General features: G+C 57.6%; 1 protein-coding gene across 2 annotated transcripts in view; it reads right to left on the reverse strand.

Moving 5' to 3' along the window:
• The window catches only part of KCNJ10 (potassium inwardly rectifying channel subfamily J member 10), a 33,087-nt gene that overhangs the window by 9,079 nt on the left and 11,956 nt on the right, over nt 1–12,052 (reverse strand). Inside the window, exon 2 of one of the 2 annotated variants that reach the window (XM_045783875.2) lies at nt 4,663–4,788. The exons of the other annotated variant lie outside the window; for it this stretch is intronic. The gene's annotated coding sequence lies outside the window, so the exon portion shown is untranslated. The remainder of the gene's footprint in view (nt 1–4,662; nt 4,789–12,052) is intronic. 2 annotated transcript variants of the gene reach the window in all.

The following is a 12,052-nucleotide window of genomic DNA, read 5'->3' on the forward strand; positions in this document are numbered from 1 at the left end:
ATTATTTATTTATTTATTTATTTTTAAAAAGATTTTATTTATTTATTCGACAGAGAGACAGCCAGCGAGAGAGGGAATACAAGCAGGGGGAGTAGGAGAGGAAGAAGCAGGCTCATAGCGGAGGAGCCTGATGTGGGGCTCGATCCCACAACGCCGGGATCACGCCCTGAGCCGAAGGCAGACGCTTATCCGCTGTGCCCCCCAGGCGCCCCCACATCCCTATTTTAGAACATCAGAGTGCTTTGCAATGGTTTGTTCACCATTGTGTGTCGCCTGTGAGTTCTTCACTTAAGGCCCCGGACTGGGATTTTCAGTGCTTCCCCAGTACCGGGGCCCGTCTGTTACTAAGGACTGAGTGTGCAGGAAGGACCGCAGGCTGCGCTGGACCAAGGCCTGTGTGAGGGCTGCAGCCTTGCTTTAGCTCGGGGAGACGGGGATGCTGTGCTCCTGGAGACCTCCAGGGGGAGCCACGGCGCGGTGGGAAGGACCTGGTCCACTACCACCACGGCCAGTTACAAACACTTCCTTCAGAAGGTGGGAGAAAGCAAGTCCCCAAGGCATCATCAATCCGGGCTCTCCTCTGGGTCAGCAAAGGATGGAGGGAGAGAATGAGCTCGTACATGGCTACGGGCATTGGGCTGGGCCATGCCAAGGTAAGAAGCTGGAGAGGATGCTTCGACCCCCTCCCAGGGGCCGTGGCCAAGGCACCTTCTCCTCCAGCCTTTCGGGCCGCAGGGGCAGGGAAGAGACCCTGAGCCAAGAACTGAGTCTGTTTTCTCTGTGGCAAGAGCAACTGGCCTGGAAGGAGCTCCGGGTCCTGATTCTCTCTGCCTTCATTCCCAGGTGTGAACGAATCCCCCTTCTTCTCCCTGCGGCCCCTTTGCTTTCCTAAATAGTTCACGGCGCCATCCACCTCTGAGTTACCGCGCTCAGACTCCCGGGGCCACCAACTCTCCTTCCTCGTGTCCACACTCGTCTGATGCCAGGAGCTGCATATTTGCTACTCGTGACTCTTCCCTTCGTCTCCTGGCCTGCCTTCGGGGCCTTTCCGCCTTTCAGCTGAATCACCGCTCCCGCCTCCACTTGTCTCCTGCCCGATCTTTCCCTCCTCAAATCCTTGCGACACTGCGACCGCCACTCTTCTCACGTCTCGATCCCACGAGCCTTTATCCAGGTTCAACACCTACGAGGTATTCAGAGGAGAATCCTTAATTCCTGACCGAGGACGCTGAGGCTGGGAGAGGTGATGTGGCTCCGTAAAGTGTGTGCTGGCCTCACGCTCACATCCTCCGTCTTCCAAACCCTGTGCTTTTCATGATGCTGTCACCGTCCCGGCGCCTTCCCAGGCTCAAAACATGCTAATGTCCCTGCACCATTGATCAAGGATCGGGCATCAGTGGCCTTCCCTGATCTGCTTCCCAACCTCCTTCCAGCCTTATTTCCCACCTCTTCTCTCCTATGGCGAGCTTCAGGCAAACCAGCTGCTCCCTGCTCCCTGCGGTACGCACCCATGCGTTCATGCTCCTCTCCCTCCCTGGCCTCCCCTCTGTCCTTGTTCCTACATACCCAAGATACCTTCAGAGCCCAGTTCAAATGACCCCTCTTCCGTGAAGCCTCTGATCCCCACAGCCTTAAGTAACACCTCCTTCTTCTGAGTCTCCACGCACGCGCACACATGCGCGCACACATCACCAGCTGTACGTTTGATGGGACACCGATCTGGCGTATTACCTCTCTTCTACTACAGATATGCTAATTGAACTAAGGATTCAGGCATAATACATTTTCATGGCCCTGACGCGTGATTAGCACAATATGTGACACATAGTAGGTGCTTCGGAAGTATTGCAGGAGTGAACAAGTGAGCAGAGAGAACTGGGAACAGACTGCACCCCCAGCAGGGTGGGGGCTCTCGTCCTGCAGGGACAGAACTTCACTCTGGTCCAGAGCCTCTCCTCTGAGGCCCTCTCATCCTTCCTTGTTGTTCGTGTCTTCTCTCGACTTTCACACATTTTCTCTTTCTCCTGAACCCATGGAAACCCCCAAAACTAGTTCTCAGCACTAGCAGATGTGCAAAGCAGAGAGATGTCCTGGCCAGGGGGGATGGTGCCATGGTAGGCAGATCCGTGCAGTTGCAGCTGCGGGATCGTGCATCTACATGACAGATGCTTTCTTACCATCTCCTGGGCGCCAGATTCTAAACAAGAGCGTGGAGTTGGGGAGATGAATTAGATGTAGATTCTGGCCTGGAGGACCTTCCAAGCCAGTAAAGGAGGCAACATAACACAGGCAGGACATGGTAAGCGCCCTGGACGAGGTACCCAGGAGGTACTAGGGGAATCTGCAAAGGGAAAGGTGACGTTTAGCTCAAGGGAGCAACCCCATAAGCATAGTGTTACCCCCAGTTAGAGCAAGAAACGAATTCATTAGCGAACAACAAGGGGTTGAGGTTTCCCTCCATGCCTGGCTGTCTCACTCAAGAAAGACTTTACAGAGAAAGGTGGCATTGAGACCGGGCCTGAAGGTTAGGCAAGACTTAGACACGTGGAGACTGGGACCTGGGGTCTCAGAGAGAAGGCGCTTCCAGGGAAGGGAAGGGAGCAGTATGAGCAGAAGCTATAACACTGAGAAAATCCAGAGCCAGCCAGGGAGCAGGAACCATTCACATCGGCTCAAGTGTTGGGAGCACAGAAATACCCTTAATAGGACAGACTGGGACAAGACTGATGTGCTCCCAGCCCCCAACACCTCTGCTGTGTGGCCAGCCTCCTGTGTTTAAAGGCTGGGTCCCCAGATGACGGGCAGCAGTCACGATGTGGGCTTGGCGCCCTGGGCTCCTGCAGGGATGAGGGGCGGGGGCTTGGCTCCCCCCCGGGGGTCCTTGGCCCGCCCGCCAGGCTTTCATAGGCCCACCAGGTGATTTTTATTTTTTGGCTGTAGAATGCTTCCTCTTCCTAACATTGGGTTCAAGGAAAAGGGAGGAGACGGAGGGGGCAGACCTTCCCACCAGCACTTCACATTTCATCGTCGGAATGAGTCTATAAAAGAGTTTCCGCTTTCACAATTCCTGACGATCCCGGGGTTCGGGGAGCCCAGGCGACACAACTTACCAGCAGCAGAGCTGAGATTAGTACCTTTTGGCTGGATTCCAAAGTCCTTTCTCCTAGAGCTTCAGGCTAATACTACAGTGAATTTGCCCTCACTGAGCAAATTCCACACTCGGCCACCAGAGAAGGTGACCCCTTGACCTGCTGGGAGGTTGGTGGGGGCCGGCCGGGCTGGACATGTCACCAACAGTGACGTCCAGAGAGCATCTCATGACTGATGGTGATGCTTTTGTTGTGTGATTGCTTTGTTCTCTTGGCCCCCACCTAGGTTTGCGTGGCATGTCCCTGCTGTCCCCATTTCCTTCTCGGACTCCGCTCCCAACTGTCTTCCCACCTCTTCCTCCCTCTGCGCTGCCTGCTTGCCCCCCTCGTACTTGGTGCTGGCCGATACGAACGTGCCTTTCCCCCATCCGTCCTTGTCACCTTCCTCGTGGCCTGCTCACTCCCCACACGTCTGGACTGTCCTTCAGCCTCCTGGATCCTGCAGCATGAAGACCGGGATATGCAGGCGGAGTGTACGGTCCCGCTAATCACAGTTCTGACCTTCGAACTGCCTCTCACACTCTGCCCTCCTGTCCTCCGTCTACACCCCCAGGCCCAGGGTCTGCATCGGTGGAAGCATCGTAAGCCCCTCAGCCTCCTGTTCTCCCCCTTCTTCCCTCCAGAAAAGAGCCTTTGGATTTAGGGGTTTGGAAATGGGATCAGAAAGGGGAGGCAGTTTCCTCCAGGACCGGAGGGGTTCCCACCCTCACTGTGCACCAATCCACTCGGTGAGGCTTGGAGGTATTCCTCAAACACCGTGGGGCGCAGCTAAGTGAGTAGGTGGACAGAAATCGGCAGCCGGGGTACCAGCTGGCTCTGTGCCAGTAACTGCCCACCGCACCCCGATGCTCTGTGTTGGGGAAGCCCGGTACACAAACGGAGGGCGTTTGAGCACGCTCAGCCCCGGAACCCATGGCCAGGCCCGTCCCAGCACAACATTCTGGAGACGGCGTGCAGGAATCGGCCCCAGGGATGATTTAAGACCCTGCGGGGAACTGAGAGGCCGTGTTACCTGCTGCGAAGGGGGCTGGATGGGGAAGCAGGAGACTCAGGTGCGAGTCTCAGCTCTGCCACTGACTGGCAGTGACCTTGGGCAACGTCTCAGCCCGCCAGGCCATTATTTCCTTAATTGTGGCATCAGGGCTTTGTATTCGTTCTACTTCTCAAACTAGGGTGCCAGGAGGGACTCGAAGCCGCCGGATTAAGGCTAATGTATTTTTTCTGAGATATCAATTTTACTCAAAGACTTTGAGGGAAGATCTTTTCATATAAAACAAACGACATGCGATAGAGTAGAATGAACAATTTACCTCATTTAAAAAACAAAACAGATTTCAAGGATGTCCGCCGTCTGAGCGATTACGGCTCATCACGGTATCTGCTCTGGCAGCTTTCCCTCCCCTCTGCCTTTCAGGACCAGTTGCGGGGTGAGTTTGGGGGGCCCTGTGTTTGAGGATTATCAAGGTCCCTCCCCACTTTAAGACCCCGTATCCAGCCTAAGCCCTCCCCTTACCTTGGGGGGAGAGAGGAAACGGCCACTCAGCCTCCTGTCCCTAAACGTATTACCTCTTCTTTGGACACTAACTCCAACTTGGACAGTGACCCTGGAGGCTTCCAAGGAGATCGGCTGCTTCGGGGCCTGAAAAGAAGCATTTCTGGGTTTCCGGGTGTTCTTAAGGAGAGAGGAGGAGAGGGGAAGGGGGCCGGGTAGGAGAGGGAGGCCAGTAGAAAAAGTGCCCCGGGTTATGTAAGGCCTCGAGGCTGGAAGAAGAATGGAGTTGGGTTTGGGGTTCTTTTCAGACGGGGTGCCTTTATTCATTAATCTCCCTCCTGTCCTGCCCTGAAGAAAATAAACAAATAGAAACAGCCAGACGCACACAAGTCTTGAGGTGGGGAACGGAGGGCAGTGTGTGTGTCCGGGGGCCTGCTTTCCCAGCTGAGTCACTGTTGCCTCTGCCTGCCACCCCTCGGGCTCCTTCCCCTTCCCTCCCATCCTCTGGCCTCGGCCTGACACCAAGGCCCTGGCCCAGGGAAGAATAGGCTTTTCTTCCCTTGTGTCAACGTTTGGAAAGTTCTCATAGTCTGATCAAAAGAAAGGATGAAAGCCTTCAAAGCATTTCCTGGGAGCCTGTGACCCCTGTCTAGCCCTTCTGACCCCTCTGTGGGTTTTCCAGTCAAGAGAGGGAGGGACACAGAGATGGGGCCATGTCAGATGTTCTCCTCTGTCCAGGCAGCACCCCTGCTTGTCAGAGTGGGCTGACCAGGAGCCCTGCGCCTTCCTGTGCCCCTACCCCCAGGCAGTGTCTCTTGTTCCCCTTCAAGAAGGAAACCGTATTCCTGCAGAGAATGGCCCAGGGGTGGGATCTCGGGGATCCCCTCTCTCCCCAGCTAGAGCGGGGATGACTTCCTGGCCCTGAGTCTTCCACGCACCTGCGTCTCCACCCCTCCCCCCAGTCCAAGCACACTCCCTCCCAGAGTCAGCACCCCCCACCCCAGTGTCTGCTCTACCAGCGTCTGGGGCAGCTGGCCTGCGCATCCCGATTCTGGGGGAGGAACCGGGCTCTGTGCAGGTTCAGCTGAGGACAAAGGACACACTGCTGCCCCCTCAGCCCCTGCTCAGGCCATCCCCAGAGCCTCCTGGCCTGGCTGCCTCCGGGTCCTCACCTCAGAAGGACAACCGCCCCCAGATATGAACCCGCCCCTCCTCGCCCCAGCTGACCAGCCAAAACAAGTCAGGACAAGTCAGTCGGGTGCGAAGATACAGCTGGAAGCAATGGCATTAACACGAATAACGTATTCTGTTGTTATCTACTGTTATCAGTAAGACGTGAGACACTGAAGAGGCCCCCAACGACGCTGGGGGGACGTCTCCAGGGGCCTGGGCGGGTGGTGCAGAAACAGGGCGAGGACCAAGACCTCTGCTTCAGGTGGTGGAGCCCGCCCTGAGTCCCCGGCCAGCCCTCGCCTGGCTGGGGCTCCGGAGGGTCCACATGGGAATCTCTGGGAATCTATAGCCAGCTGATCCCCCAAGATGCAGGATGAGGCCATCATCCTAGCCGAGAGGCTGTAAATGTCCTTCCAGACGGACCCCATGCTAGGCTACCGGCAGAGGGGGCAGAGGGGCTGTCCAGAGTGCGGACAGCTGGAGGGGAGGGAAGGAGACAAGGGGTCTCGGATCCGCCTCTCAGCCCTGCACGGGAGATGACCTCCCCGCCACCAGGGGGCAGGGCTCCCCAGCCCCCGGGCCCTGGGCTTCTCCCCCAGCCCACTCCTTTTAACTACTAGGTGGAACCATGAGAAATGGCCAGTGAGGGGCGCCTGCGTGGCTCCGTGGGCTGAGTGCCCGACTCTTGGTCTCGGCTCAAGTCATGACCTCAGGGTCCTGAGACTGAGCTGCGCTGGGCTCCCCGCTCAGTGGGGAGTCAGCTTGAGAGCCCCCTGCCACTCCCCCCACTCTCTCTGGGGGCAAAAAAAGACATTGCCAATCAAAAACAAAAGGTCCCGTGTCAGCCATATCAAATGGTTCGCTCAAATATTTAATAGCAATAAAAATAAGTACCAGCCACCCTCAGGGCGTGAGCCTACAGGCCACAAAGCACACAGAAGCCACTGCGCGTGGCCACACAGCCGGGTGGGGGCGGTTAGCACGCCCGGAGCGCTCCCAAGGGCACAGCTGACCTTCCGTCTTGACACCGAGGGCGCTCCTCGGCCTCGACCCCAGCAGCCGGCAGCACCTGGCGCCCTCCGTGACGCTCTCTCCTTCGGCCCTTCCCGCACGGGTGGGGCCCCCTGGTGTGGGAGACCCTGCTCAGCTCTCGAGAGGCCTTGCCCCTTCTAGGCTTTGAGATTTGGGGCAGGTCTGCTCAAGTCCCTGAGTTTCCATTCCCTTCACCCACAAAAAGGGCAGAGCACTGCCTGCCTGTGGAGGGGAGGGTTTGAGGAGAGCAGGGTGAAGGGCCCCCCGGGGGCTGTGGGCTGTGCGGGTGCTGGGGCGGCGGAGCCCGCTCTCCCTCCCCACCTGCCCAGGCTGGGCTGTTTCCTGTCCCACCAGCCACTGGCTGCAGTCTCTCCTCTGCCCCTGCACTGGGGGTGGGGGGTGGGGGAGTCTCAGGGCCCGCCCTTGGTGTCCCTCTCTCACACTGGGTCTCCCTTCCTCTGTTGCTCCAGCCCTCCCTCCTCACCTCTGCCCTGTGTCTGGGGCATTCCAGCATCAGCGTGCTCAGATTCCTGTCCTCTGGGTGTCCCCCCTTCCCAGAGTCACCCCTGGCTTCCCTCCAGCCCCGCGTCTGGGGGGCGCTGGGTCTCATCAGATCTGCCTTTGTGGGCGTCTCTCAGTCTCCCTCACGGCTGCCTTAGTCCAGCCTCGGATTCTCCTCCACCCCCGTGAAGCATGGCAGTGACCTGGTCTCTCTGCCCACCCCCCCCCCCAGGCTCCCCTTCCTCCCCGGTGCCCCTCAGCTGCCCCTCAGCTGGGCCGGGGCCTTCACAAGGGCTGCGTCCCCGCTTGGCCTGAAAGCCCTGAGGGGCTCCACAGCTCTGGTCACTCCCTGACCCAGCCTTCAAGCCCCGCTCCCCCCATTCTACCCTGATGGGCGCAGCCTCTGCTTTTGGCCCTTGTCGCTGAGCACCCCCTCTGGCGGTAGAGCCCCACCGTTCGCTCTGGAGCGTGGCCTGTGTGCGGGAGCTTGTGCCCCGAGGGGCTCCCGTGGCTGCCCCGCCAGGGGCTGCTGTCCCTCGGCCACAGCCTCAGCTAAGCTCCTCGTGCCCCCGTGAGACCGCGAGCACCTGCAAGGAGGGACACGCTTCAGTTTTCCTTAGAACTGCCCCCCTCCGCATGTCACCTCATGATTAGCAGAGAGGAAGGACCCAGAGCGGAGATCACGGTCTGACTCGGGCCTGGGGCTGTCACCCACGCAGCCTGCGGCCGTCATGCTCCAGCCCCTCGCCCCTAACAGATGTCATTCATCGCTGTACCTTCACTGAGCCTCGGAATGTTTCTCAACATGGTGACGCAGAGAGCCATTTTCAATCAAGCCGAGTTAGCCTAACAAATGAAGCCTGTTTGTTATCTTGGCGCGTCTGGGTCACAGCCGAAGTCCCTCTCTGCTCTTCTCTCCCACCAGAGGCCATCCTGGTGTGTGTCGCTTACCAGCTCGGGGAGCTTCAGTCAATCTCTTAATCTCCGTAGAGCTCAGTCTCCTCACCTAAGGAGGCAATAAACCCTTCCATTGTATAGTCAGGATTACATGAGCTAAAGTGCGTGAAATCTGTAAGGGCCTTATGCAAATATAAGATATTATTATTATCCTGCTTTGCAGATAAAGGAAAGTATCTCCTCAATGAGAGAAAGCAGGGCTCAGAGAGGCAACGCATCTCGCTGACATTTCACGGCTGAGCCTGAACCCCTGTCTCTAAGCCCCGTGGCCCTTCGATCGCGCTGCCTCTCCCTGTGCCGGTGGGCTCTATGACGCTCGACCTCAGCCCTGCCGTCACGCTCCTCTCCTAGGCCGACAGTGACTCGTGGGGTCCGATTGTGGCCCCAGAATCGGAAGAGGCTTCCAACCCAGTCGTCTTCGTCCCACCTCCTTATCGTTCCCAAGATGAGGCTCCCTCCAAACCCCTTCCAGCCTGCCAGGACGTGGGAAGGTGTGCGGTGAGGGGTGCTGAAGAGCCCCGCTCCTCGGTGGCTCCCTGCTTGTCCCCGGCCTCGGTGGCTCCAGGCAGCGGGCAAGCGTCTCCAAGCCCAGGATGACCCAGCCGCAGGAGGTAAGGGTTTGGGTGGGGAGGCCAGGGAGCCACTGAGTTGTCACCAGATCGGCCAGCAGAGGCTGAGAAACCAGTCAGGGGCCAAGCTGATGGGACCTGCTCCATAGGATCCAGGGACCAGTGGGGTTCCCGACCTGAGAGAGGACGGATTGGGGGGGGTGCTGACTAGGCCCCAGCGAGGGCCCCTCCTCCACACACTTTCTTGTCTGTGGTTTTAGAAGTTGCACTGGCTGTGTGAGGAGGGAGGGCTGGGCCCGGGGTGGTGGAGGGTTGGAGAGGGTAGAGGGCGGGGAGGCGGAAGAGAACTCCCCCCAGGGGAGGCACCCTCAGGAACAGCTCCTAGAGGGGTCATGGTATCGGCCCCACTCTTTCCAGGAAGGACCACGCCCACCTTCCCAAACAGGAGACTTTTTTCTGAACTGATTCGTGACCTGTATTTTGTTCATCTTTGTGTCCTCCGCAGTGCCTAGAATAGAGCTTGGCTAGATATTTCTTAAAAGAGCCCATAGAGGGGTGCCTCGGTCTGTTAAGTGTCTGCCTTCGGCTCAGGTCATGATCCCAGGGTCCGGGGATTGAGTCCCACATTGGGCTCCCTGCTCAGCGGGAGTCTGCTTCTCCCTCTCCCACTTCCTCTGCCCCTGCCCACCCCTGTTCATGTTCTCTCTCTCTCTCTCTCTCTCTCTCTCTCTCTCATAAATAAAATCTTTAAAGAAATTTGTACCATTAAAAAAAGAAAGAAAGAAAGCAAGCCCATAGGATTGCCATTCCATGTGACTCTCTCCTCCCTGAGGTCCCTTCCGTGTGTGTGACATGCTTCATCCCTGGGAAACCCTTCCTCCCAGCTTCCCATCGAAGTTTTGTCTTTGTAACAGTTGGGGGCACTGACCCGGTCTCCCCATCAGCCTTTACTCTGGGTGAAGAGATGCCTTTTCCATAGCTTCCCCCAGCCCTCCTCCATCACACTCTCCAGATGCTCTCTAGTGAGGGGCCAGATGGGGAAACTGAGGCCAACAGTGGGGGCACAACGCTCAGCAGGAGAGCCTCCATGCCAGAAATCCAGAGTCTCCTGTGGGAGGTAGATCCCTCTTACACGGTCCAGGGCCAGACAACTCTACACTTGAACTTCTCCCTGGACTGACCAAGTCCCCTTAGTGAGCCCAGCACTTCTTGTGCTCGTGTGACCAAGGCCAAGATGGCTGAGCTTGGGAAAATGGGAGGAGAAGCCGGATAAGGAGGATGTGGGGGAGTGGAAGGAGATGACCCACCTCGAAGCCCTGGGACAGAGTCTGGGATAACCCGTCCCTGCTGACCTCAGCATCAGCGTCCTCTGTCCTGTCTCTGCTCTCACAGTGTCCTCTGTCCAGGAACACCAAGCTCCTCTCGGGTCTTGGACGGGGCATGCCTCCTCTTACCAACAGCTCTTGGCAAACAATGGGGCCTCCTCTGGGAAGCTCTGTCCCCTTCCCCACTAGCCTTATTCCAAGCCACCGTTCACATGCCACTTTCTTCGGGAAGCCTCTGCAGATGTGCCCCCCCCACGCCGTGGGGGTTGCCCCCTCCTTGCGATGAGCCAGGCCTTGCCCGCAGCATGTCATCCTGTCCTCCCGGGAGGTTGGTAATGTCACTGCCCACATGTGAACGGCATGCAAACCGCACTCAGCAGATAGGCTCAGGAGGACCACTAAGGCCCAACCCCAGTCCATTTGCAGTGAAGTCCATTTGCTTTCCATCTTGCCACCATAGGGTCACAAAGTGCGCACTCTGGGAGGCCCTTGGGTCATTTCAGTCGATTCCCTGGTTTCACCAAAGAGGAAGCCAAGGCCTGGGAAAGGCGAGTAACTTCCCTATGACCACACAGCTGGCCAGTAGCACATGTGAGTTTTGATCAGAATCAGAGCAAGAACCCTGACTTCTTCCTCTTCCCAGCCTCTCCTCCTCCAAGATCCTTTCTTGACCTGGGGTCCTGAAGGGCCAGCTGGTGTAGAGCCAACCTTGGAGCATTACCCGCTGAGCTCTTCCCCTGTCCAGCCACGGCCACAGCCCAGGGCACACCTCTTCCATCCTCAGGTCTCCAGGATCCCCTCGGCCTCGCAGCTGCTGGCCCAGAACTAGGCCAGCAAGGAAGGCTAGAAGGAACTGCAAAGTGCGGGCCCTTAGGGAGGGGACAGATTCAGTGGTGCTCTCTGCTGGGGGCTAAGCAATGGTCAAGGGAGTTCTTTGAGAGAGCTGGAAATCCCACAGCCTCCAGGAGCTCTGAGTGTCATGGGAACTACCTCCCAGGCCACCCAGCCTCTGTCCATGAGAGACCAAAGGTGGACCCCTCTCATCAGGGAGAGTGAGCACGCCACTTCTTTCATCCCTCCCCTTGGCCTGGTAAAACCTTACGCTCAGGAAATGCTTCCTGTGACATCTAAATGTACTTACTGCTGTCTAAGCAATCTAGTGTTATCTTTCCCCTTGGTGGAGAGGGAGACCTGGGGTACCCTGTTCTTCTGATGCAGATTTACGGGACTGAGCCACCTTTCCAGACAGGTCTCAGTCTCCTTTCGTCCTCACAGCTCCTGGTTCTATGTACAGACAGCCACCCCTGACCCTCACACAGGGGAGTCGAAGGGGGTCCACCATCACCCGGGGAGTTTCCCTATCCACCCCCCATCATTCCACTTATTCCATCCACCTCCCCTGTTTGAAGACAAGAATAGGGCAGGGGTGGCATGAAGGCACAACCTAGACATGTCTAGATTCTAGATGGATCTAGAACTAGATTCAGAAGTGGCTGTCACCCATCTTCCCTCTCGTGGCTAACGGCCTGAATGCAGCGGTGTGTGTGTGGGGGGGTGGGGGTGATGATGTGCTTCTGGCAGCCCTCTCTCTCCAACAGGGGACATGTGAAGGGACATCTGGAGGCAGAAGGACACACCAGGGAGTAAGGGCGGGGGGCGGGGTGCTCCTGCATGAAGAAGACGGAGGCATGAAGCAGAATCTGGCCACAGAGGGGCAGCATGGCTGAGGAGGAGAAGGGTCCTGTGCAATTCTGATGGAAGGGAAACATGGAGATCAACGTTCAAGGACCCTCGCGGAAGAGCAAACCAGTATTAGTGCCGCCGTCCATCTGAGGGAGTTGCTGCCTCTGCGAC

Source organism: Ursus americanus, chromosome 2 (genome assembly GCF_024610735.1).
Source record: "Ursus americanus isolate L20-20 chromosome 2, mUrsAme1.1.p, whole genome shotgun sequence".
Lineage (NCBI taxonomy): Eukaryota > Metazoa > Chordata > Mammalia > Carnivora > Ursidae > Ursus > Ursus americanus.